Here is a 26,922-nt window from a genome sequence, read left to right on the forward strand (position 1 = left end):
GATTGTATAGCCTCAAATTTATAACAATCAGAGCACCTTATTTTAGGGCACATTAAAGTTTTACATTTGTAAAATAGATTTCTGCTGCTAATTAATAAAAAATTTTAAAATAAAAGAAATAAAATATTAAACTTACTGTGAGGAGATCTGGCTTTAATTTTCCATTTATGTATGATTAGCTACATAATAAGGGCAAGTGATAACCTCACAGCATCATGATTGCTCAGGAGTAGTTTACTATGCATGGGCTGAAACTGGGGTTGGAACTCCAGACAGAGGCATAAATTATGCAAATAAAAGTAAGGGTACAAAGAAAACATGACATTTTTGAATAAATGAAAATTGAGTAGTATGCCTGGAATATAAAGTGTCTGTAAATGTGTTTGTTTGGTATTAGTGATAGAGAAAGGGGTTATATTAGCAAGATATGTGGTTGGCTTTTGATGCCCTCAGAAAGGGTCTGGAATTTATCTGGAGGCTAAGAGAAGTTGTGGAAAGGCTTAGAATAGGGCTTGAAGTTGGCGCTTTTGATGACTAATACTGGCAAAGAAGGGGAGTTAACAAGACCATACATACAAGATAGACTCTATTTGAATACTATAGGCAAATATGATGGTAATATGAATTAGACATGGAGAAATAGGGATGGGGAGAAATGAGATATTTAGGAGGAAAAATCCATAGGATACAGTCACTGATTATTGGGGGTTAGTGAGAAGAAGGGAAATATCTGGGCTAATTCCTATGTTTTGGACCTTAAAAGCCTGATTTGAAATACAGTAGAAGTTAGTTTGGAAGGAAGTGATCAATTCTGTTATTTATTTATTGTTCTTTCTTTTTTTTTTAGATTGAATATCCAATTGTAGATGCTTGGTAAACAGACATCTGGTATGCATTCCTTAAATATTAACTATCTTGAGATAATTATATTTTCTATAGTATTTATTCTCATCATTCAAATTATTTAATATATAAATGCCTTCATATCTACATTCTCAGTTTAGATCATTCACCAGAGCCCAAGTCCCAAATATAACTGTGAACTTAATCTTATTTTCAATAAAAATTATGCCTTGATATTCATTGGAAATAGAAGGGGGATTTTTTTAATCCTGCTACTTTCATATGGCAATTGGGACTTTATTTGGTTTCAGATTGTGAGAAACATAATTACTTTGGGACAAAGTTGGTGATGGAACTTGTGTTAGTGTTATTTTTGTATCTGAAAACCGCACCTTAGAAATACTCCACATTCAAATAGTTATTGCATTAAACACCGGACAGTTGAGTCTTCGAATTGGTTCTGTAAATTTGGAGTGAGGAAATGGATATATGAGAAATGGGCATGATGATGATGAATAAATAAGGAAAATAGTTTTACTTTAGCACTTGTGAAAAATATGTAAACTTCTCTGGTATTTGTTTTCCCATGATCTTTGCCCATTTTTTTGACTTTGTCATCTGTCTTTTTCTCCAGCACATGAATATTTGCTTAGATTTTTCTTTCTTTATTTACTTTTGATTTGGGAAGAAAATACAGATGACTATAAGGGTGCTTAAGGTGCTGTGTGTGTTTTTTTGTGACTAAAGCTATCATTCTTAGAAAGATTTTAATAAAAAAATTTTTGACAACATAGCAAAACAGAAATCAGGTTTGATAGACTTCAACCTATCTGAAGTGTATATCCTGTCTGAAAAAGAGTGCAAGCATCCAACACAGCTGACACCTTTTCTGTGCTTTGTATCCATCTCTGCTAGCCAATCTTGTGTATTTGTGACAGCATCGACATTGATGAATCACTTTAATTTACCAGGCAACAGACTGTTTGCCAAGGCTATCTGTAAAAACCAGCTAGAGCTGAGCTTAATCGTTATAGATATGTGTATTGTTTCAAAGAAGTGTAACTGATCAGAAGCAATTTAGATTTATCCTTGTACCATAAATATATAGAAATACATTTTTAGTATCCTCTTTACTTTTATGTTTCTTTTACGACTTTATCTTTATTATGGAAGAATAAATACTGCTATAAATATATGGTATTTTAGTTATTTGGTAACATAGATTCTAATGTAATTTGGCTTTTTTAAATGTTAAGGATATTTTTTAAATTAAATTTTTATGATCAGGGATTTTTTTAAAAAAAGAATATTTTATGCCACTTTATATGCTTTAAAGCAAAAATCATTATTTTGAAAGTAGTAAATTGTGTTATCGGTTTTTAATTTAAATAATTTAGATGTCAGGTGGGGAACAGAAAATAGAATACATGAAATCTCAAAATATTGGGCTTGCCAAAAAGTCTGTTAATGTTTTTTTCCCATACAATGGCTCTAGTAGTGCATAGTTGTCTTTAACTTCATTGAAAATAATTTTGTTAGATTGTAACAGCTGTCATATTAGTGTGCATTAAAAAAACAACTTACCAAAATTTGTGAATTTTTGTGCAGCCATTTTTAATATTGAAGATGGAAAAAATACACAACATTTTGGCATATTATGCTTTATTATTTTAAGAAAGGTAAAAAAACAATGGAAACATTAAAAAATTGTGCAGTATTTGGAGAAGGTGCTGTGAATGTTTGAATGTGTTAAAAGTGGTTTGTGAAGTTTCATGGTACTGTTGACATTTTAGCCAAATAATTCTTTGCTGCGGGACTATCTCATGCATTGGAAGATATTTAGCAGCACCCCTGGCCTCTACCCACTGGAAGCCAATAGTGGGAGATGGCTGACCTACTCAGAATATTCAAGTCAATAAATTTATTGGTGAAAAGGAAAAATGTACCTTTTGTTTTATTGAAAAAATACAGAATTTTTGGCCAAACTAATATTATAGAATTTTAGTGAAGATATGCCTAATAGTTGTATAAGGAAAGATAATTTGGGGAGAGAGAATTTAATTACACATAATATGCAGAAGTCATATTTTCCTGATGCTTAGCTTATATGCAAGTTATATCTTTTTGAAATGCATTAAGAGCTACCATTATATTTGGATTAGATAGCTTGTCCATGATTATAAGGTACTATTACAGAATTTTAAAAATTCAGCATATTTACATAGCATCCATCATATGCCAAGAGCTGCACCAGCCATTTTCACATATCAGCAGTGCATTAGACAAAATGTTATAACAGACAGTGGGGTTTGATGCCCTCCAGATGCGTACTATTGCCACATTTTGGTTCCTGAAATTCTGATTAAACCTCAGAGCTTAAAACTTTCTCACTATTAGTGTATATATATATATATATATATATATATATATATATATGTAATTATATATATATATATATGTAATTATATATATATAATTACTGGGAGGAATTATTCTTTATATTCATAAATATCTATTTTTTGGTATGAATGATTATAACCTCTTCAAGTAGGCTTTGACAGAGGAAGTAGAAATGGTTTTAGAGGCCTTGACTATTTTGAATTTTAACTGAGCTGGTAGAACACAAGAAATAAGTACCAAATGGTAAAGAGTTGTTTGTTTGTTTTGCCTACATTACATATCAAGTAGGGCTACTCCAGGCTGCTTTTACTATGGTCAATTGAATAAAACACATCTTATATATTAGAGAAATAAAATCCATTCTCCAAACCTTAAGTTATTCTTTGCTTTTTTCTGTGTAATATTCTAAGAATGACTCATGTATTTTCACTTTATAACTAATGCAAGCACACCAAAACATCAGGTGAGTTAGAATTTCCCAGGCTAGTGTAACAAAGTAAGTGGGTACATGGGAATTATTTTTGAGGCGAGGATGCCCATGAGAAATTAATCTGAGTTAACAGAGAAGTTGTGAATGGCTTCATGAAATCTCCTAAATTTAGAGAAGTCCACTTCTCGCCATTATTTTTGTGTGCTTCCGTGTTTTCTGCCATAGCCCTCTGTGGCAGGGTGGAGCCAGGCTGTATCTTTATGGAAACAAAGTCAACACACCCGATTTACCTACTTAGGAAAGAATGTTTTGTGTATTCAATAATTTTTGGGACTTTGTATTTATAAAGAACATTCTAATCATCGTCTGTGAAATTTCAACCATGAATTTTCCTGTCAAATTAAGGAAATATCCTTCCCTAGTTGTGTGAAGAATCTCTCCAAAGATTCTCTTTCAGCCCAAGAAAGATTGAAAATTCATCACCTTCTTTATTATTTAGGTCTCTGAGTTTGGGACTGAAATAGATGCTGATGCTAAAAATTTTATAAGTTTTACTTAAAGTAGTATAATTTTAGTTTACATTAATAAGTAAATTGGTCCACTGTTTTGTCACCATAGTTTGATATCTCTTTACTGGGCACTTTACCTACCAACTGGGCCAATGCCAAACTTGGGTAGTAGAGGTCAGGATTGAGAAGCAGGGCCACAGGCAGGATACAAACAATATCCATAGTAGAGGAGGGGCCATGCAAAATATAATCCAAAAGGAACACTTTGAGAGTGAAAGGTGGCATCTGTCAAGAAGTGGGACATAGAGTTACCTCAGTGATATAATTAATATGATTATTGAGACTAATGCTACATGACTTGCCTAAGCCTTCATTTTATTGAAAGTTGGATGAATAAGCAACACTGTTTAAAAGGTACAGGGTTAGGCATACATGCCTCATATTTGGACATACTTAAGTGGGATATTCCTAGAACCTTCTTCTGCTAAAAGATTGTCTTAGTTCTAATTAGCATATTAAAAGAGAGACTTGCATAAAAGATTTGGGATTTAAAATATACTTTAATCCAGTCCAATCTTTTATGCTCCTGTAAGTAATTTTCCTTACTTCTCTCTCATCTCATAAATCCTAGCACTGCAGCTAAACATTCCTTATAGTGGGTAGGAGAAGCTATGTGCATAGTTCAGAGAATGAATTGTTTTTCATAGCATTTCTTCTTTTCTAAAGACAAGTTTTGGCTTGGTTGGATTTTGGAGTTGCTTTGAAAATTTAGCTTAGCGTATTGTTTTCAAATGAAGATATAATAATAATTCAAGGGAATAATACAATTCTCACATGGTATTTTATATTGATATTTAAAATTTAAAGGAAATTAAATGTAAATTAATTTTGTATTTATTTTTTAAATTATATTTTATTGATTACTCTATTACAGTTCTGATTCTTCCCCCTTTGCCCTCCACCTGGCACCCTCCACTCCTCAGGCAAACCTGCCACACATTGTTCATGCCCATGGGTCATGTATATAAGTTCTTTGGCTTCTCCATTTCCTTTACTGTACTTTACATCTCCATGGCCATTCTGTAACTATCTATTTGTACTTCTTAATCCCCTAACCTCTTCACCCATTCCCCCTCACATACCTCCCATCTGGAAACCTTCAAAACACTCTCTGTATCCATGATTCTGTCTCTGTTCTTGTTTGCTTAGTTTGTTTTTTAGGTTCAATTGATAGATATGTATTTTTTTTGCCATTTTATTATTCATAGTTTTGATCTTCTTTTTCTTAAATAAGCCCCTTTAACATTTCATACAGTAATGGCTCGGTGATGATGAACTCCTTTAGCTCTACCTTGTCTGAGCAGTTCTTTATCTGCCCTTCCATTCTAAGTGATATCTTTGCTGGGTAGAGCGATCTTGGCTATAGGTGCCTGCTATTCATGACTTTGAACATTTCTTGCCACTCCCTTCTAGCCTGCAAAGTTTCTTTTGAGAAATCAGCTGACAGTCTTCTGGGAACTCCCCTATAGGTAACTAACTGCTTTTGTCTTGCTGTGTTTATTATTCTCTCTTTATCTTTAACATTTGGCATTTTAATTATGATGTGTCTTGGAGTGGGCCTCCTTGCATCCATCTTGTTTGGGACTCTCTGTGCTTCCTGCTCTTACATGTCTATTTCCTTTGCCAAATCAGAGAAGTGTTTTTTTTTATTATTTTTTCATATATATATTTCCAATTTCTTGCTCGTTCTCTTCTCCTTCTGGCACCCCTATGATGTGAATGTTAGAATGCTTGAAGTTGTCCCATAGGTGACTTACACTATTCTCACTTTATTGGATTCTTTTTTCTTCTTGTTGTTCTGATTGGTTCTTTTTTTTTTTTTGCTTTCTTATGTTTCATATCATTGATTTGATTCTCAGCTTTATCCAGTATACCATTGATTCCCTATAAATTGTTCTTTATTTCAATTAGTGTATCCTTCATATCTGACTGGATCTTTTTTTATGCTATTGAGGTCCTCACTGAGTTCCTTAATCATCCTTATAACCAATGTTTTGAACTCTGCATCTGATAGATTGCTTATCTCCATTTCATTTAGCTCTTTTTCTGGAGTTTGATCTGTTCTTTCATTTGGGCCATGTTTCTTTGTCTCCTTGTTTTCACAGCCTCCCTGTGTTTGTTTCCATGTATGAAGTAGAGCTTCTTTGACTCTGTCTTGGTAGTGTGGCCTAATGTAGTAGGTGTCCTGTGGGATCCACTGGCACAGCCTCTCCTATCATCCAAGCTGAGTACTCAAGCTGTACCCTCTGTGTGGCCTGAGAACACCCTCCTCTTATAGTTGAGACTTGATTACTGTTGGCAGATCCCTAGGAGGGATCTACCCAGGCTAGTGAGCTACAAGAGATGGCTATGGCCACTGACCACCAACCATCACCCTCCATGGAGAATCAGCCATGCAGGGACAGGGTGTTGGTGCTCTGACGTGGTCTGTAGCTGTTCACTGGGCGCACTGGCTCTGAGGTTTCATGGATGATGAAGGCTAAAGTGAACCCCTACCTGTGTTTTGCCTGGGGCCACCCTGCATGAGCTATAAAGCAATCTGAGATGGCTGCTACTTATGGTGGGCTTGGAGATCCCTAAGCCAAGCCAAGCTGTGAATATAGGCTGGCTGCTACTAGTGCAGGGCCTGGGACTCTTCCTTGTTTCAGAGGACTTAGGAGGTTGTGCAGTATAAGCCAAGACCAGCCGCTATATGGAAAAACAGGCTGGGTGTGCCTGTAAGTTGGGTGTGGCGGAGTCTCTGGGGCTCTCCAAGGCAGGTCAAATAGTGTTAGCCAGGTTGATGGAACCTCAGATATGGCACAGCTATGGGCTCTCTGGCTCAGTCTGGATGGATGTGGTTTCTTTAATGTTGTTAGAATTCTATTCAATTCAATTTCTGATGGTTGTTAATGATGTTTGTTCTGTATTTTAGTCATAATTTTGATGTGTTTGTGTGAAGAGGTGAGCCCTGTCTGACTGTGCCACCATCTTGACTGGAAGTCCTTAAATTTTAAATTAAGTTCTTGTTTCTGTCACTATAGCATTTTGAAAGTACTAAATTTGGTAATCCTTATGTATTATATATTTATATCTCATGTTTGCATGATATCTTTTATCCTTGTATCATTTTATATTGGGATTCTTATGAACACATGCTCTCTCTGTTTCCTTTTAGTTGAAATTTAATTGAGCTAATTCTAGTTTTACATGCGGTTGTCACATGTAGAGTTACCATGGACCCTTCACCCAGTTTTCCCCCCAGTATTAACATCTTGCAAAATTATAATACAATATTGCATGTAGGATATTTTCATTGATTCAATCTACCAATCTTCAGATTTTACCAGTTTTGTTTGTACTCTTTTATATGTGTTTCATGTGTAAGTTCTATACAATTTTTTCATATGCAGAATTTGGTCAAGACACTGAGCAGTGTCATCACCCCAAGGGTTCCTCCTGTGGCCCATACATAATCATACATCCCTTTCACTTCACCCACCCCATCCCTAACCCCACACAACCATTAATATGTTCTCCACTTCTAAAATGCTGTTATTTCAAAATTGTCTTATTAATGGAATAATATAGTGTGTAACCTTTTTGGAGACTGTCTCTATGTATTTAACACAATATGCAGTTTTTCACAGTATACTTTTTGTCATAAGACTTTAAAAATATAACGAAATACAAAGTTTATTTTACAATGCTTATTAGAAGTTCAGGATAAGTAATATTTTTTACTTTTTTGCAATATATGGAAATCACTAACTCTTCATTATTGATATTAGTGGAAGGAACTGAGAGCCAATTAATTGGTTAGAATATTACACACTATCAACAAGAAGTATGTGACTAGGTCACAAAAAGTACTGATTACATCATTTTTTAATGTGGGAGTTTCACGAGGACATTTGATCACTGGACTATAACATAGACCAGGTATTATCAGGAGTGTCACAAGTGGAGAGAAAAAGGTGGATTTAGAATCAAAGCATCTAGTAATTTATGTTATCTTGTGCTGGTTTTATGACCTTGTAGGACTCATACTATAGGGAGTTTATTAGATGTGAACAATATTAATCCAGTGATTATAGTGACATGACTGTGGATGTAGAAGAAACCATATAACTAAAAAATTCTGTATTGCATTGAATATGATATAGAAACTTGTTCAGTTGTAGGCTCCAAATTTTATGTTTTTTTGTGTGTAGTTTCTCAGTTTATGAGAAAGAAATAAAATCAATATTCCTTGTCCATTATTAAAAAAAATTAGGAAAATGTATTGGTGAGGAGGTAGAAAAAGACAACTCTTGTGCACTGTTAGAGGGAATGTAAATGGTACAGTAACTATAGAAAACAGTATGGATGTTCCACAAAAACTATAGAATTATGATAGGATCCAGCAACCCCACTTCTCAGTATATATCTGAAGGAAATGGAATCAGCATCTCAACAACATATCTATACCTCTATCATCACTGACATATTAATCACAATAGTCAGGGTATGGAAACAGCCCTAAGTGTCCACCAGTGGAGTATGAATAAAGAAGATATAACAGAGTATTACTTAGCCATAAAAAAGAGAAAATCCTGCCATTCATGATAATATGGATGATAGGCCTTCAGGGCATTATGTTAAGTAAAATAAGTCAGACAGAGACAAATACTGTATAATCTCACTGATATGTGAAGTTGTAAAAAGCCAGACTCAGAAACAGAGTAGATTGTACTTGTCAGGCCTGGGGGTGGAAAACATACAGAGATGTGGTTCAGAGAATGCAAACTTCATTATAAGATGAATAAGCTCTAAGAATATAATGCACAGCATGGTTCTTGTAGTTGATAATTCTATATTATGTACTTGAATGTTGCTGAGAGTAAACTTAAATGTTTCATTAAAAATATTAATTTTTATCAAGGCTAGAGTCACACTTGGGTATCAGCTACTGCCTTAGTGTGCTGGAGTCCTCAAAGAATCACTGCTGACTGTACTCACTGACTCTGGCCCCACTATGGCATGGCCAGGCACCAGGTCAGTCACATGAATCAAAAAAATATTAATTTTATTAGGTGATAGAGGTGTTACCAACCTTATCTTAATGATCATTTTATAATATCTTACATGTATTGAATGATCACCTTATGCACTCTAAACTTATATAGTGTTATATGTCAGTTTTATCTTAATAAAGCTGGAAAAAAAGAAGATGCCCCCCAAATCCAAAATTAATATTCTTAACAGTTACATATTGATAACTTGATGAAGTTAAATGATGTCTTGTTTGTCTTTGAACCTTTGAAGCTTAGGTAAAACAAGTTCAGCAAATATGTGTTGAATAACTGTTTTATTAGATAGGAAAATTGCTCTAGGGAAATATATATATAATTTCAGTACTTTTTAAAATCAACATTTATTTATCTATTTATTTATATGCTTACTTATGAGATAGGTTGTAATTTCTGGGTAGTAGCATCATTCACATCTTACTGGCAAGGGATTCTGTATTCAGCTGTGTACATCACCAAGCTAATCAATTTTGTTCCTAGCTAGAGCTCTAGCATTCCTCAGAAGACAGAGAAAAGGCAGACTCCTGAGGCTAATATACTACAAAAGTATTTTCAGTGTTTCCATTTCTGTTCACTTTTTTCATTATTCATTTTCTATTTGCATATAGGGTGTCAGTATCAACTAATGAACATTTGAAATTATTTTAAAGATATTGTTATAAAACAGTTGATTGTAATGGTTTTCTCAGGGTGTTGCATTGCTCAATAAAAACAGGCTTTAGTTGAAAACACCTGGCTCCAGTGAAAGTGGTCTGGTGGCTGGAAGTTATTTATATTGTATATTATCATCTGTGTTTTGTCATTTGCTGTTCTACTGTACTATAACTTGTTTTTTTAATTTCCTAAATATTTTTAGGTAAATGTTGAATATTTTTTTAAAGATTTTATTTATTTATTTTTGGAGAGGGAAGGGAAGGAGAGAGAAAGAGAGAGAGCGAAATCAATGTGTGGTTGCTGGGGGTCATGGCCTGCAACCTAGGCATGTGCCCTGACTGGGAATCAAACCTGCGATGCCTGGTTCACAGCCGGAGTTCAATCCACTGAGCTACTCCAGCCAGGGCAGAATATTTCTTAAATATTATAATATACAATTGTTTCCTAAATATTTTCAATGATTATTATATATTACAATCATATAATGATTAGTGAATGAAACACAGTATGGTTTGTTTTATACTTAATGAAGATAATATTCTAAGGAGGAAGGGATTTTTGTCTGTTTCACAACCATGTGTAATGTTTGTCAAGTAATAGTCACTCAATACTGGTTTTTAAAAATAAATGGGTGATTATATTTGTAATTGGTATGTTTATAAATGATACAGAGGGCTACTGGCTATTCCAGTATTCCAGAGGCTCCAGAGGTACATTCACAAGCAATAGGGTCATAATTAGCCCAAGTCTTATTAGTATACTTCCAGATGACTCTGAATTTTCCAAGAACACTAGGAGCTTCTGGTCTCTGACATGTAAACCTAAGAAGCCCTCAATGGTTCATTATGCAGGCCCTCAAAACTCCCACACACAACTTTGTAATCACAAGACAAGCCGATGGTACTTCACCAAATTTGGTTCAACTCCTTCAGTCTCCACCCTTCTGACAATGAACCTTTCCTGGGTTGAGAGTGGTCCTTTGATACCTCTTCTTGAAGTTAAGAGGAGAAACAAAAAGGAAAAATCAAACTAAAAACCCCCACTCCTGAGTGGGACGGACAGTTTTCATAGATTCATTAGCTCATTTGATTATCATATCAACCTAAAGAGATAGATATTATATTCTCTCCTTGATAGCTGAGAAAATGAGGTTCATAGAGGGTATGAAACTAGGATTGTATCAAATACTTGGTAAGACAGAATATTGTCTTATTTAAGTGAGATCTAAAGCTCCACTGCTAGTTTTTTTCTGGATTAGGTTGCCACACTAAAGTAATTTGTTTTTCCTTTGCTCCTACCTTTGGTATAGAACCTACCTGTTGTGTTTGGGCCACACCCACTTTTTGCTCTATTTCTTTCTTTCTCATTTCTGTCTCTTCTCAGTCCCTTGAAGACTGATGCTTCAAACATACTACTGGCTTGATAACAGCTTTACCTCGGTGGTCAATTAAAGTTGGCCATAAATATTTTGCTGCTCCTCTCACCAAGAGGTGGAACCTATTTCTCACTATCTTTAATCCAGGAGATAGCTGTGGGACCTGCTTTGATGACTACAGTGTGGCTTAAGTAATGCTGTTCCAGTTATGGGCTTAAGCTTTAAAGAGGCTGGGCAGCTACCACTTTTATGCTTGTGGACTCCTTAGTCACCATATAATGCAGGTTACTACCCCACCAGGGAGGCTGTGAGGAGACAGTGAGAGAGATACAGGCTAGCTAGTAGTGGGTCTGGCTATTCCAGCTGAAGCATCAGGCATATCAGGAGGCCGTTTTGGATTTCAGCCCCATTTCAGCTTCTAGAAGACATCTCTTGCATGAGTGATCTAAATGAGACAAGCCAAAACACCCAGCTAATGAAGCAATGCTCAGAGTGTAGACCCATAAGCAAATAAATGCTTGTGTTTTTAAGCCACTAAGTTTTAGGGTAGAGTGACAAGTAGAAATAGGTATCTGCAATAATCACTGACTTCTAGATTTACTCTCTCCATGTACTAAAGACTAAGTATTATTTTCTGTCATCTCTGTGAGTATCTCAAGATACTGAGACCTTAGTCAACGTGAAGTTTTAATTTCTCTGGGAAACGGAGTTTGGAGAGATTGAAGGGATTTGGAGTGTGAACACTGGACAAATGAAAATTCAAGTGGGTTAAGAATTATTTTCAACTATCTAAAGACTGTTTACTGTTTTGATAAGAGGAATATAGTAGGTTTTGAGAATTGAAGGAATGAAAATACTAAAAAATAATCAGAAGCCACATATGAATACATGCATTTAATGTCAATGGGATGAAGCTTTCCTCATATTGACATTAAATATGGAACTGTCACATGTAGTACACTTTCAAAAATAGAATCGGTGCTCAATGAAGTACTATATTCTCCATTGCAGGACAATCGGGGCTTTGGCTTACCACCTTTTTGAGATGTGTGGCAGTCATGAAGTCATGCTGCCTTTCAACAAAACTTGCTTTATAGCTGTGAGGAGTATAGTTAGCAGACATTTAGCTGCAGAATCAGTAGAATCCTTTTTAGCATTTCAAGCGAAGGCAGTGCTTTTCCAGATTATCCCCCAACTAATGACTGAGCATGATAAGCCTGAGAAGGTCCTAGTTGCTGATTGTTTCTGCCAAGGCAAGACTCTTCTTTTGCTCTGGAGCTTCCCATTAAATTAGTCAAAACTTTGTGAGATCTGCATTTATTCCATACATATTTCTTGTCCAATTCTGCCTGCTCTATTTTTTCCTCACAAATGTTGGATCTGCTTTGTGGTTTGAAGACTTCCCCTGCATAATCTTATTTCCTTCCTCTTTATCTCTCGTAGATGTACTCCCCCATAAACATCTTGTACTCCTAATTCTGGCTCAACATATGTTTCTGTTAAGACCTGAGCTAGATGCAGTTGATGCAGCTAAACTGACAGGTGGCTCAATTTAGAAGAATTTTAAGGGTCCTCTAACTCTGCAGTCCTGTAACATTATGCTCTGAAGCCTAATTGCTACTAGGCAGAGTTGGATAATTGCATCACAACAATTCTAAGATGTATGGCACGAGATAGCTTCGGGGGATAGACAGGCACCTATTTCAATGAAACTTTATACTTTGAAAAATGTATTATTTTCTTCAAAATTGTAAAGGTGCATGTGTATTGTGGTTTGTCAATTTTAATTCATTTACTAATTTTTTTAACCACCTGGAGTCATTTGAATCTGCTAAACTCAGCAAAAAAAAAAAAGATAGAACTGTATCATTGTCTAATAAAAGAGGACTACATAAGCTTCTTGCTACACATTTTCTGGACAGATAGCACTAACATTGAAGATGATTAAAGAAAGAGTGGAAAAATCTTTTAATCATTGTGCTACTTATTACAATTTGGAGAATAATCTTCCATTTTTCTCTCCTATTAATATGTATCATTAATATGAACAATGTACCCAAATCTTACATAATTAGCAAATAATAAATAACAAGTAATAATCAGTTTTGAAATAGAAATACTATTAAATTATGCATTTCTTAGAATATAATTGTAAAAATTGTACTGAAAAACTTATTATTGAGTTAATGAAGTTCTTTAAAGGTTTTGCTTTTTAATGTTGTGCTTATGTCATATGAATGGAAAACAAATGCTTGCTTTGAAGGTTTGAAGTTAGAAAATTTGGAAAATGTGGTTATTAGTCCAGCCTGTGATTCCCAGACCATCTATGCTTACACAGGTGGTAAAACTAGGGCAAAAGTAGCAGCCACAATCTAACATTCCTCTAGGGCCATGAGTATGCCAACACCTCTCATATTGTTTTGAGATAAATTTTGGAATCTCTGGGTATATCATATGAGACTTGAAAATAAGACAGCCCTCATGGCTCATGGAGTCTGATTTGTCTCCCATTTTTTTAAGCCACTTTTATTGAGCTGTTATCATTTTCTAGATACTATGCTAAATTTCTTAGGTAAATTATCTCATTAATTGTCACCATAATCATATTAGGCAAGAACTATTGTTATTTTCACTTTACACACAAGAAATATGAGTCTAGAGAGATTAAATATTTTAACCAATGTCATCATAACTCATAACTGGCATTGCCTGGGTTTTAACCCCGTTATGGCTGAGTGCAAGATCTCTGCTGTCATGCCACTGTGTTACCTAGGCTTTGCTATTCACCTACTTGCTTTGCTGAGCTGTCAGTCACTGAGAACCCAAAGTGCCACTGGTTGGCATGGAAGATGCGGCTGCTGCTGCTTCTTTGCTGTTGTGTACCAGTTCTGCTGCCATTGAGACCAGGCTGTGGATGCTCAAGGTGCAGGGAGATGCTGTGCAGGCTGCCAGACTCTCTTTTATCACTAACTGCACTGCTGCTGTCATTAGTGCTGCTGCCAATACTGCCAGCCCTGCTGTTGCTGGTGCCAGTGCTGTTGATGCCCTGGGCTCTCAATGTCCCATGGTGATTCTCTAGACAAGCAGCTGCTTTTAGATTTTACTGGCTCATTACCTGTAGATCCTTTGCCTTAGGACTCAGGCTTAAATACATGGAGCCAGGAATAAAAGATGATCGAGGTATGTTTTATATTCCTTAGCACCTGGGACAACTATTCTTGAATTAAACATGCGAACATCCATTCTCTAGTCTCTTCTTCCCTAGAGATTTCTTTTCCTCAGAGGTTCTTCCCTCATGCAATGCACCACTAGCCCTGGAAACATGAGCATAGAAACTTGAACCTTAGAATGAATGTTATATATTTATGTATATATGCTTTTTGTGGGGGGGATGAGTACTGGTATCTTCTATCATCTTGCTGATGTCACTCAGTAACTTACTTTCTTTTTTAAAAATTATATTAAATTGATTATACTATTATAGTTGTCCCAATTTTTCCCCATTGCTCCCCTCTACCCAGCACCCCTGACTACCCCAGGCAATCCCAACACCATTGTTCATGTCCATGGGTCATGTATGTAAGTTATTTGGCTACTCAGTTTCCTATACTGTACTTTATATCCCCATGGCTATTCTGTAACTACCTATTTGTACTCCTTAATCCCCTCACCTCTTCACCCATTCCCCCACCAACCCCTCCCATCTGGCAACCATCAATTGCTCTCCATATCCATGACCCTGTTTCTATTCTTTTTATTTCCTTAACTTGTTGTTTAGATTAAATTGTTGATAGGCATCTATTTTCATTTTATTCACAGTTTTGATCCTCTTAGATAAGTCCCTTTAACATTTCATATAATAATGGCTTGGTGGTGATGAACACCTTTAGTTTTTTCTTGTCTAGAAAGCTGCTTTATCTGCCCTTCGATTCTAAATGATAGCTTTGCTGGGTAGAGTAATCTTGGCTGTAGGCATCTGCTATTCATGACTTTGAACATTTCTTGCCAATGTCTTCTTGTCTGCAAAGTTTCTTTTGAGAAATCAGGTGACAGTCTTATTGGGTGCTCCCCTGTAGGTAACTTAATAGCTTCTCTCTCACTGCTTTTATTATTCTCTCTTTATCTTTAACCTTTGGCATTTTAATTATGATGTGTCTTGGAGTGGGCCTCCTTGCATCCATCTTGTTTGGGACTCTGTGCTTCCTGGACTTGTGTGTCTATTTCCTTCACACAAGGAAGTTTTCTTTCATTATTTCTTCAAATATATTTCCAATTTCTTGCACTTTCTCTGCTCCTTCTGGTACCCCTATGATGTGAATGTTAAAATCCTTGAAGTTGTCCCAGAGGCTGCTTACACTATCCTTGTTTTGTTGAATTCTTTTTCTTCTTGTTTTGATTGGTTGTTATTTGCTTTCTTATGTTTCAAATTGTTTATCTGATTCTCAGCTTAATCCAGTCTACTGTTTCCCTAAAAATTGTTCTTTATTTCAATTATTGTACCATTTGTTTCTGACAGGATCTTTTTTAGGCTGTTGAGGTCCTCACTAAGTTCCTAGAGCATTTTTTATAACAAGTAATTTGAACTCTGCATCTGATAGATTACTTATCTACATTTTGTTTAGCTTTTTCTGGAGTTTTGATCTGTTCTTTCATTTGGGCCATGTTTTTTTGTTTTCTTGTTTTGGCAGCCTCCCTGTATTTGTTTGCATATATGAAGTAGAGCTGCTTTGACTCTGTTTCTTGGTAGTATGGTCTAATGTAGTAGGTGTCCTATAGGATCCAGTGGTATAGCCTCCTCTACCACCCAAGCTGGGTACTCAGGGTGCACCCTATGTGTGGGCTGAGTGCACCTTCCTCTTGTAGTTGAGCCTTGATTGCTATTGGCAGGTCAATGGGAGAGATTTACTCAGGCCAGCAAACTGCAAGGATTGCAGGTGACCACTGGCCGCCAACCATCACCCTCCCTGAGGGATCAGCTGTGCAGGGGCAGAGTGGTGGTTCTACATGTGGTCTGTAGCTATCCAGTGGGTATGTCATCTCTGGGGTTTCTTAGGTGGTACAGGCCAAGTTCAGCCCCCACCTGTGTTTTGCCTGGGGCTGCCCTTCCTAATCTATAAAACAATTTGAGGTGGCTGCTACTTATGCTGGGCTTGGACATTTCCAAGGAAGCCAAGCTGTAAATCTATACTGCCTGCTGCTAGTACCTGGTCTGGGGCCCCTTAGGAAGAGGTTTGGTGGCTCGGAACTTACTGAGGCTGGTTATTGCTTATTTGATAGAATTTCAGAAGTTGTCAAACATAATCTAGTCTTAATATGGAAAGCCCAATACATTAGATATTTTACTTTGAAAAAATAATAAAAACACTTAAATTTTATAATCATAAAATATATTTATCTGTGCCAGAATTGAATTATGCTAATTATTAAATAATTGCTATGTAAGTATATGTAACTTTGCTGTCTAGGAATGATGGTAGGATGATTTACATTATATGTAGAAAGGAATTATTACTAGAACTCAGAAAGTCAAATCTGTCTTTGAAGTCCTATTAATAATTCATACAACTCATATCAAAAGCCTTCCAGGGAAAAGGTGATTTTGTTGGTGGGAGTGATTTCTTTTTACTTTTGCTTCCAACCCTAACTCACAAGGAAGCCAACATTGTTTCAAAGCTAGGAAAGAAGGAAATAGCATGAAAATTTACCGACCTCTACCTAAGGATATGCAAAATAAGGAATATTTAACTGGAGGCAAAGAATATCACAATGCTGAATTCTTTATCTTATTAATTGAAAATAAAAGTTTGAATGTTTTAATTGTGACAAAGCTTATGGGAGGCAATGAGCTCTTAGTTTGAAAGAGCTCTTAGTTCAATGCTAAAAAGCTGTTCTGTTTCTTTTTATTTATTTTTTATTGCTACACATAGTCTAGCAAGAAAAACAATTGTTTTATTGAGATCCTGGTTGAGATTCTCCTTGTCAAGGCCTTTATTTATTTACTCATTAGTCATTCATTCATTTTTAACATTTTTACTGTATTTTGTTCATTACCACTTAGCCTCCTTGTACTTCAACCCCAGCAATCACCCACTGTTGTCCATGTCCATGAGTCCTCTTTTTTTTACCTCAGTGCATCCACCCACTAATCTTCCCTTCCCAGAGCTGTCATCCTGCTCTCTATGAGTCTGTCTCTATTTTGCTTGTTAGTTCAGTTTGTTCATTGTATTCCACATATGAGTGAAAACATATGGTATTTGTCTTTCTCTGACTAGCTTATTTCACTGAGCATAATGTTCTCTGGGTCCATCCATGATCAAGTGGTCACTTTTCTTATTTGAGTATAATGTAAGTTTATATTTCCATTTCACCTGAAATAATGATTTTGAGTTTTGTGTTTTATTTTTAATTAAGTGTGTATTGGTAAGTTACACTTAAACACATGCATTTCAGGTACAGTAAGCCTTTTGATGTGTCCGACTTATGGAGTTATAGAATGAATTTGCATCTAGGATTCAATTATTCCCCCAGTAAATTGCATGATAAATGGAATTTTATTTAACATATATGAATATGTTAATATAGGAGTATTTGTTTGATTTGTTATCCTAACAGGCATGTGTGGATGTTGTTGTGTGTGTATTAAGTGTGCCTATTTTCTATTTGAGTGGTTTTTCTTAATTTTAAAGGTGGAGTGAAAGAAAAATAGATTAACATATGATACATAAAAAACAATCTAATAATGTTATGGTGTTTAAGCATCATACCTACATATGTGTTTGCTATTTTATGAGCTGTGTGCCAGTATATGTTACCAAGAACTCTATGGATAAAATGAAGATCAAAAAGCAATGCAGGAAAAAATAAGTGATAGTTGCCTTACGTTTTTGATCCTGCCTAAATTTCAGTTTTTAATAGAAATTCATGTATCTTACTTGAAGATACTAATGTTCTCCTAATGTAGTTAAAGTTATGAAGGAAGAAGAGCTTTTAAAACTTGGTAGGATGGCCAATGACATTTTAAATAGTAATGTATATGAGTATTGAGTATTCTTTCTATCATCTGTACTTGATACTTTCATTTTATTTGAATAGTTTGTGTAAGAAATATTTGTGCCATACTTAGAGATCCTTTTCTAAATAGATTTTTTCTTTTTCTTTTGCTCTCAGTCTGTTTACACAGATGAGATTTGAAAGTACTTGAATTCAAAGTTAGTTCATAGTTGAGCAGACTAATGAAAATTTTTCTCAATATCTTTTTCAAGAAAGTGTTGGCTAGTTCATTAAGTAGATTAATATCATTTTTTATATTTATTGTGTACAACCATGGAAAACTTTATTTCATAAGTCCATAGAAAATTAAAACAAAAAATAGAAAATAATTAAAACCATAAACTATTCAATGTGTCCCTGGAAATGGAAATGCTACTGAACATTACTGATGAGTGGATTTTTTTAATGTATGAATTTATCAGCCTGTGAAAGAACTGTTATATTGAAAATAATGATAACACCTTAACTGTGTTGATTTTACTGAAAGCCGACTACTACTGTAATAAGATGCATTCTGGGTTTTTGGAGCAGTAGCAGCTGTCAAACAGCAACATTTTTCTCTGAAAATAGGTTTAATGTGGTGTTTTTCAAGGACAAGTTGCTCAGCTATTGTCTCAGTGAGCACTGCTAGTTAATATTCAACAGTTTTCTTAATCAAAATTGTGTGTCCTGCTCCCTAGAGTGTGTGTTAAAGTGATTGTGTGTTTATCAGAGCCTTCAACAGCAGAAACAGCATATTTCTGGACGAGGTGCTGGTAATGAGAACCTATATTATCCCAGGGTGCTGATAAGAATCAGCAAAATGCTGTCAAGATACATTGTTTGTAAAAAAAAATAATTAACTCAAAAAGTCAAACCTTTCTTTAAAGTCCTTGTCTTTATATAACTTCAATTGTTTATGTAGAATAATGGGGCGGCAGGGGTATGTGATATCCTCCTGTAAATTCCAGGAGTGGCATGCCAGTGATCAAATAGTCCGGGGGTCTGTTAATCATTGCTTCTGTTGGAAGGCTGATTAAGGTTTGCACAACCTGTTTCCTTTAGATTACAGAAAGTTCTTAATGAAGTAATGCTTGGAGGGTGAGCATTAGAGAGCTTAGTCTGGCATTCTTCAAACGTAACTGAAAGGTCATGTAGGGAAAAGAAGCTTTGCCAAAAATAATATAATGCAACAGCTAACATTTTTCATTAAAAAATACTGTGCCTATGATGCAGATTTTCTTATTGCTTTTATTTTTAACCTCAAATTATTTTCTATTGATATGGTGATAGTGCCCTGGAAGCAGAACTATCCTGTTACATGTGACTTTTTGATGCCAATGGTGACAGTTCCACCTCTCTCTCTCTCTCTCTTTCTCTCTCTGTTTCTTTCACTCTCAAGTAATCAAGGATACATTGTTTGCAAAACATGTCCCTATAATACTAAAAAGAACATATATTTTGAATTTTGTTTTATCTCTAATGGAGCACTATGTGGATTATTTCTGCAAGCAGTTCATTTTAATTATTATGTTGGTGGATTTTAGAACAATTAATAATGAAAACACATTTTGGGGAATTGTTTCACATAAGGAAAAGTACACTTTGGACATTCATTAGGAAACAATGCACCTATATCCCATAGAAGTTAATCTTCATAAATAGTGATAATTTTGTAGGCTATAGTCAGGGATATTGATTATATCAGTGATACTGAGATGTGGCCTGAACTTAATACATTGATCTTTGGCATAGAAAGATGGGCACATTAACATAAAAAAAATTTATTACTGCTACATATTTGAAACTTATGTTATACTGTTTTGCTAATATTAAAAATAACTCATTTACTTGGTATTGTTATGTATAGTCAATTTCTAATTTACCTTCTTAAAAAATTGATCAAGTTTATATTTTTATTTATTGTTAGGTGTAGCTCATAATTGTTTCACTAGTTGTCTTGTAGCCAGATTGTTTTGATACCAGGTTTCAGTAGAATTGTGTATCAGTCAGTGTAGTCAGGAGATGGAAACCATGTTTGGTCAAATAAGTGAGTTTAATATTAAAAATTATTACAACAACTAAAAGTTCTTGCACAGCAAAGGGAAACATCAACAAAATAAAAAGACCACCTGCAGAATGGGAGAATATATTCTCCAATATATCTGATAAGGGGTTACTATCAAAAATTTATAAAGAACATAAAATAGTCAACACCAAAAAAACAAACAACCCAATTAAAAAATGAGCAAAGAACCTGAATAGACACTTCTCCAGAGAGGACATACAGATGGCCAATAGACACATGAAAAGATGCTCAATGTTACTAATCATCAGAGAAATGCAAATTAAAACCACAATGAGATATCTCCTCATACCTGCCTGAATAGCTATCAATAAATCAACAAACAACAAGTGCCAGTGAAGATGTGGAGAAAGGGAAGCCCTTTTGCACTGTTGGTGGGAATGCAGACTGGTGTAGCCACTGTGTAAAGCAGTATGGAGATACCTCAAAAAATTAAAAGTGGATCTGCCTTTTGATTCAGTGATCCCACTTCTTGTAATACATCCAAAAGAACCCAAAGCACTAATTCAAAAGAATAAAAACATCCCTATGTTCATTGCAGTATTATTTATAATCACTGAGATATGGAAACAGCCTAAATGTCCATCAGTAAATGAGTGGATAAAACAGCTATGGGACATTTACAAATGGAATACTATGCAGCTATAAAAAATGAAGGAAATCTTACTCTTTGCAACAGCATAGATGGACCTGGAGAACATTATCTTAAGTGTGATAAGCCAGTCAGAGAAAGACAATACCATATGATTTCATTCATATGTGGAATCTAATGAACAAACTGAACTAACAAGTAAAATGGGTATGGACTCATAGATGGAGAGCAGGATGACAGCTATTGGTGAGGGGGTAGGTAAGTGAGTGGAAGGATTGAGAAAAAAGGAGAAAGGACTCATGGACATGGACAACAGTGTGGTGATTGCGGGGCCAGGGGTGGGGGGAATAAGGGGACTAAACGATAATGGAAAAAAAGTACAATTAAAACACTAAAAAAAACCACATACAACAAAAAAATAGAAACAGAAGCGTGGAGTCATGGAATAGACTGACAGCTGTGAGATGGGAGGAGGTAGGTGGGGACTGCTTAAAAGAAGGTGAACGGATTAACTAAACACATATGAAAGACCCATGGGCATAGATAATTGTTGGGGAATGACTATGGCAAAAGGGAGTGTGTTGGGGGGAGAGGAGGACAGGAGAAATTGAGATAACTGTAATAGTATAAACAATAACATAAATAAGTAAATAAATAATTAAACTATGACAACAGTATAACTAGGAGACGTGGGGAAACCTGTAGGATGCCCTAGGGCAGAGGGAGTGTATTAAAGAAGAACAAACCTAGAAGGGGTTCAGATCTCTTGAGAAAAGTTGTAGTAATTTCTCCTATTAGACAGCAGAGAACTTCAGAAATTTGGCCATGCATCAGAGAGGGTCCGGTCCGCAAGTTGTGGACAAGGTGGTGGCAGAGAGAGCAGGCCGGGTACCAGCAGTCAAACTGGTGACTGTCCATTAGGAGGCTTGAACCCCTTGGCAGTGGAAACTATGAGGGCCCCTTTGTCCTGCAGTGTTCCTCCAGCTTCTCTATCTAGAAAGGTTAACATCATGCTTATTGTAAAAGAGAAGTTCTTATAGGAGTTCCATCTATGATCACAAAACATGTACTTATTGAAGAGTGCAGTAGCAGCTGGGAGGCAGTTACAGTTGTTCCCTGAACAACATGGGTTTGAACTGCTCAGGGGCAATTACATGTAGATTTTCTTTCAATAATATATGAGTTGATCCTCCATATCCCCAGTTTTCACATCCATGGTTTCAACCTACTGCGGGTAGAAAACACTGTTTTTGATCTTTGGTTGGTAATCCAAGCATGATGTATTGTTCTACGGTTTTATGTAAAATACTTGAGTGTTCATGGATTTTGGTGTCTGCAGAGGTCCTGGGACCAGTTCACCATGGGTACCATGGGATTACTTACATAATGGTTTTGGGAAGTCAAAAGTTATACATGGATTTTCCATGTGGGGTTGGCATCCTAACCCCTGCATTGTTCAAGGGTGACCTGTAATTCGTAACAGGCACATGTTAACTCACATTTAGGTGTTAGTTGTAGCTACAACTAACTACAAACTATCTTGTTACAGTGAAGCCAACAATTCTGATTTTCTTAGGAATGTCATATTGTTTACTGGTTCCTTAATTTTAGGCCCTAGTCTGTCCTGATTCATCACCTGATCCTTGCTTTCAGTAACTTGCAGTGGGATAGGATATAACCTATCTATATATGCCACTGAATGTCTGCCCACATTATTTAGATTAAGTGTTTGAGCAACCTTAGTGGAAGAAACCCATGAAGTATCAATAAACTCTATTCTAATTAGAGCCGTTCATATCTCTTTTATAAGCTAGTGAAGAAACTGTTTACCCCTAGAGTCTGCACTTAGAAATAGCACACAGTTCATTTGGCACAGCGAAAGGCCAATGTTGATTTTGAGGCACTGAGGAATATGCAAGTGTACAGATCAATTTGTTAGTAGTCAGTCATTTTTTTCTCTCTGCTGTTAGTACAGCCATTATTGTGGCTTAGGTGAAAAAGGGTTACTATTAGTGACTACCTCTTAGTCTTCACTAGATGCTATCATTTGCATTTACAAGTATATTTATATACTTATAATCATATGTCAATGAGTTGTCAACTATATTATATGTATATGTAAGAGACAGGGGTCCAGGTGTACAGGTGTTAAAAATAGTGTTTAAAAAGGTATATAGTAATTAGTAATTCCTTGATAAAGCTGATTTATTATGAACCACAGTAACAGCCATGTGCTAAATCACTCAAAATATTTATGTGTTTTCTTGCTTTAATATAGGTGTTACCACTGGCAGGCAATTTTTTTTAGCAGCCAGGACATAGAAGAGTTTTGTTACAATTGGTTTATTCTTTTTTATATTAAAGGAAAAATAAAGCCTTTGATGGAAATACTATAATTGCTTTGGCAATTTTCTTTGGAAAGCACCTTTCCTCAAGGTGCTTTTTTCCTCCCCTTTATGTGAAAGAAGATGGGGGAGGGGGTATTTTATACATGATTTAAAGAATTCCAACATGGATAAGTCCAACAGGTAAATTATTTGCAATTTCCTTTTTTAAAAGAGTGTTGCTGAAACATGAGCATTGGAAAACTAATACTTAAATACAAATGGTTTATTGTGTGGAAAAAACAGGTGATGCTCTGACAACCGTTATAAAACATTTTTATAAAATGAGTAGTGGAATAATTACAGGACAAAACATATGCCTTTGGTATATCTTCTAACACTAGTACAATCTACTAATCCTACTTAATGCATGATAATAAGTTCTATGAATGAATTCATCTCCATCTATTATGTTATAGCAAAGCATTATATGTTTTAGTGGATATGGAAGTAGATACTATTTCTGACTTCAAGGAATTTAAAATAGCTCTTTAACTGTAGATATTTTGATTTTGCCAAACTACCAAGAAATGTATCAAATAGTTGAGTCAAAAATACATAATTCATTGAGAACAAAAAGGTGGAAAAAGGAGAGAAAAGGAGGGACAAAACATAGAGCTAATAAATGATATATAGTAGGTTATCAATTAACAGTCATTCATAAAATGCCTTATTTCTATGGCTCTGTGAAAATTAAGCTTGAAAACATTAAGTGCATTTTCTTTTGTTATAAAAGGGCAATGAATAATCACAGATAGCAGTTATCGAGGGTACTCTAATTAGATGACTACAGAATTGGTTGCCTTTACTGATCCTTATATAGTCCTCTAGAATGCTTATTATTCAAGACCTCTTAATTTTATTTTTTTAGTTCAATATAATTTTATTTAAAAATCTGCAAAGTTGAAGGAGGGATCTGATATTTTGTTAAAAGAAATCAATTTTCACAGTATATATTTAGTCATTTTAGCTTTATGTTGAATAAAAATAGGAAAGGAAGTTTCTGTTCAGGATCCTCACTCCAGCACACTCAGCTAGATAACTTGAGATCTTCTAGCAAGATAACACATTCCTGGTCTGAACTCATAGTAAATCCTCTCACCAAGTGAAACAGGAGTTCTTCCGCAGACACACACACCCGGTCTTATGTTGACTGCTCTGTACAAGTCCCTAAGAACCCTTCACTTTAAAGTTGAGAAATATGTGAAAGGATTTCTCAACTTGCAACAAACCCAACTACTTATTAATTCTTGGCAGTTACAAGTATAAAATACTTGAAATTTGTGAGATATTCCACATTTAATAGAACAACTCAAATGTAAAAAATTAGGTCAAGTGACATGCTTTCATGTTTTACAATGTTACTTAATAAATCTTACTGAGAGAAGCTTTGCAGCACTTTCTTGTACTTGGTATTTACAAACTGCTTCTGACAATGGCTACTTGATGGTCAAAACATAAAAAAGACAAGAAGCCATACCTACTGGTATATAATAACACCTACAGGAAATGTTGTTTTAAATTTTTGTTACTAAAATTAAACCTGAAGAAAAAGTTCTAGAAAAGCAACACGCCCATGTGTTTTAAATGATGAGGTAGATATTTTTTCCTATTCAGTAAAGCTAAGATAACAAAAAAAAAATGCATACAACTTCCAGATCTTTTTTGAAAGTTCAGGTTATAGTCACTTTCACAAACGAGGCATTTATGAACTATGAGGTGGAGACGACATACTCAGGCAAGCTCTGTACTTGATGTGTTATTCGAAGGTTCAACGATCAGTCTTGGGTCAATCAACTCTTTCCAAAAAACAGTGATCCTTTTCTCCTGTGTCACAGCATACTCCATTACCTCAGTTCTGTTTTCATTGTGGTAAACCAAATCAAATTTCCCAGGTAGTTTCGTGGCAGGTAAGGATGAAAGAATTTCTATATCTACTTGCTGGGTTGCTGGATTGTGGCTTAATATTTTTCCTTCCTTGTAGTCAAAGACATCAGGAGAATAATTGAATGTTAATTCCAAAAGTTTAAATGAAGTATTTTCTCCAACTTGAGGGATATATGCTAACAGTGGTAACAGACTATAGTCCTTCTTGTGTGTTTCTACTAGATTCTGGATAATAGTAGATGAGTTTGTAATGATGATAGTACTCATTTCTTACCTAGGAAAGCAAAACAGCAGTCATTTGAGTTGGAGGAAGATGAAGACACTGATTGTAGAAATTCAAAGAAGCATTGGAAGAGGCAAGATAACAACAAAATTGAGGACACCTTGAATCTAGAACCAAAAACTGTTATAGATCAGAGTGGGGGAAAAATGAGGAAAAACAAAGCCAAATGTGATGATGATGTAGTAGATGATGATGAAGAAGAGACCAAAAATATCACCAAAGAAGAAGAAGAGATGTATATATAGAAAACAGACAAAGAATCCCAAGTCTCCTAGAGCACAGACAATCAAAGAGTGGACTATCTAGAAGCCTAGAGTTCTCCTGCTAGAAACAGCCTGGTTAAAGCCAAAGGAAAGGTGGCATGGACATTCATGTACAATGTAGTCCCAGGTCCTCCTCAGAGTCTGAGTCTTATCATGAACCAACCAGTGGTGGTCTCAGCAATATCATCTTGTAGGTCAGAAAGTCCTCAGAGAAAATTTCAACCACATTATCAAAGGAAGGGCCCTCTATAAAAAAACACAGTTTCAAACAAAGTAGCTATAAACACTAGCTTTATCTCTATCCTCTTGAGGATAAGACAGCTAGAAAATCATCTTCTAGTTCGAACTCTAGTTCAGAGTCAGATGAGGAATGCATGATGCCAAAGAGCCCCCTGAACAAGGCTGCAGGTCTCTTGAGACAGTAGGCCTGTTTGCAGGAAGAGGCTGTCCAGGTCTGGGGCCATTATCACAGACTCGGAATTCTGTGGGATGGAAGCACAATGACTCAACCAGTGGCAGACAGCTTCTGGTCCTTCTCCCGATGTGACTGTCCCTACCAGTTTAGGAAGAGGTTGGGACAGAGGAGAGGACCTTCTTTCTCATAAGGGAGTTAGGGGTTGGGGCATGTGTGGGGAGAGGTTGAGGATGAGGGCTTGTTGTTCCCTGTGTTTAGATAAAAACACTGACTATTGGAAGCGGCAGCATTTAAATTAATTTTAAATGGATGTTCAGACACCAGAGGAAACTTGGTACACAGAGTTACACAGTCAAACGTAGTGAATGGAGCTTCAAATCCTGGACTGCACATCCCCAAAGCCCAGGCCCTTTCCACTACACATTGTGGTTTCTAAAGGTTAAACATAATTAAAGCATTTTTAAAAGATGTTAAGTACTTGATAATTTTATTAACATATGTTGCATTTAAACACCAAAAGTTCAGCTGGTAATTTTCATTAGATTTGTAGTAACTCAACTTTTACATCTGTTCCCTCTAAAGTGTAAAATAGATGAAAATTACAGTGTGATATGAGCGATCAAGGTAAATGTGTTATAATTTTTTTAAAAATTTCTTTTCT

General features: G+C 35.5%; 1 protein-coding gene, 1 non-coding gene and 1 pseudogene across 7 annotated transcripts in view; all 3 read left to right on the forward strand.

Annotated features, from left to right (window-relative positions):
- CCSER1 (coiled-coil serine rich protein 1) overlaps positions 1-26,922 on the forward strand; it is a 1,274,087-nt gene that overhangs the window by 73,742 nt on the left and 1,173,423 nt on the right. For 2 of the 6 annotated variants that reach the window (XM_045820200.1, XM_045820201.1), the window contains one exon: positions 848-888. The exons of the other annotated variants lie outside the window; for them this stretch is intronic. The gene's annotated coding sequence lies outside the window, so the exon portion shown is untranslated. The remainder of the gene's footprint in view (positions 1-847; positions 889-26,922) is intronic. 6 annotated transcript variants of the gene reach the window in all.
- On the forward strand, positions 9,140-9,271 carry LOC123807017. Its single transcript, XR_006783584.1, has one exon. It is a non-coding gene; the product is annotated as a small nucleolar RNA SNORA3/SNORA45 family (small nucleolar RNA).
- LOC123806734 lies at positions 23,541-26,705 on the forward strand (annotated as a pseudogene).

Source organism: Phyllostomus hastatus, unplaced genomic scaffold, assembly GCF_019186645.2.
Source record: "Phyllostomus hastatus isolate PE091 unplaced genomic scaffold, TTU_PhHast_1.1 phas_scaffold_39, whole genome shotgun sequence".
Lineage (NCBI taxonomy): Eukaryota > Metazoa > Chordata > Mammalia > Chiroptera > Phyllostomidae > Phyllostomus > Phyllostomus hastatus.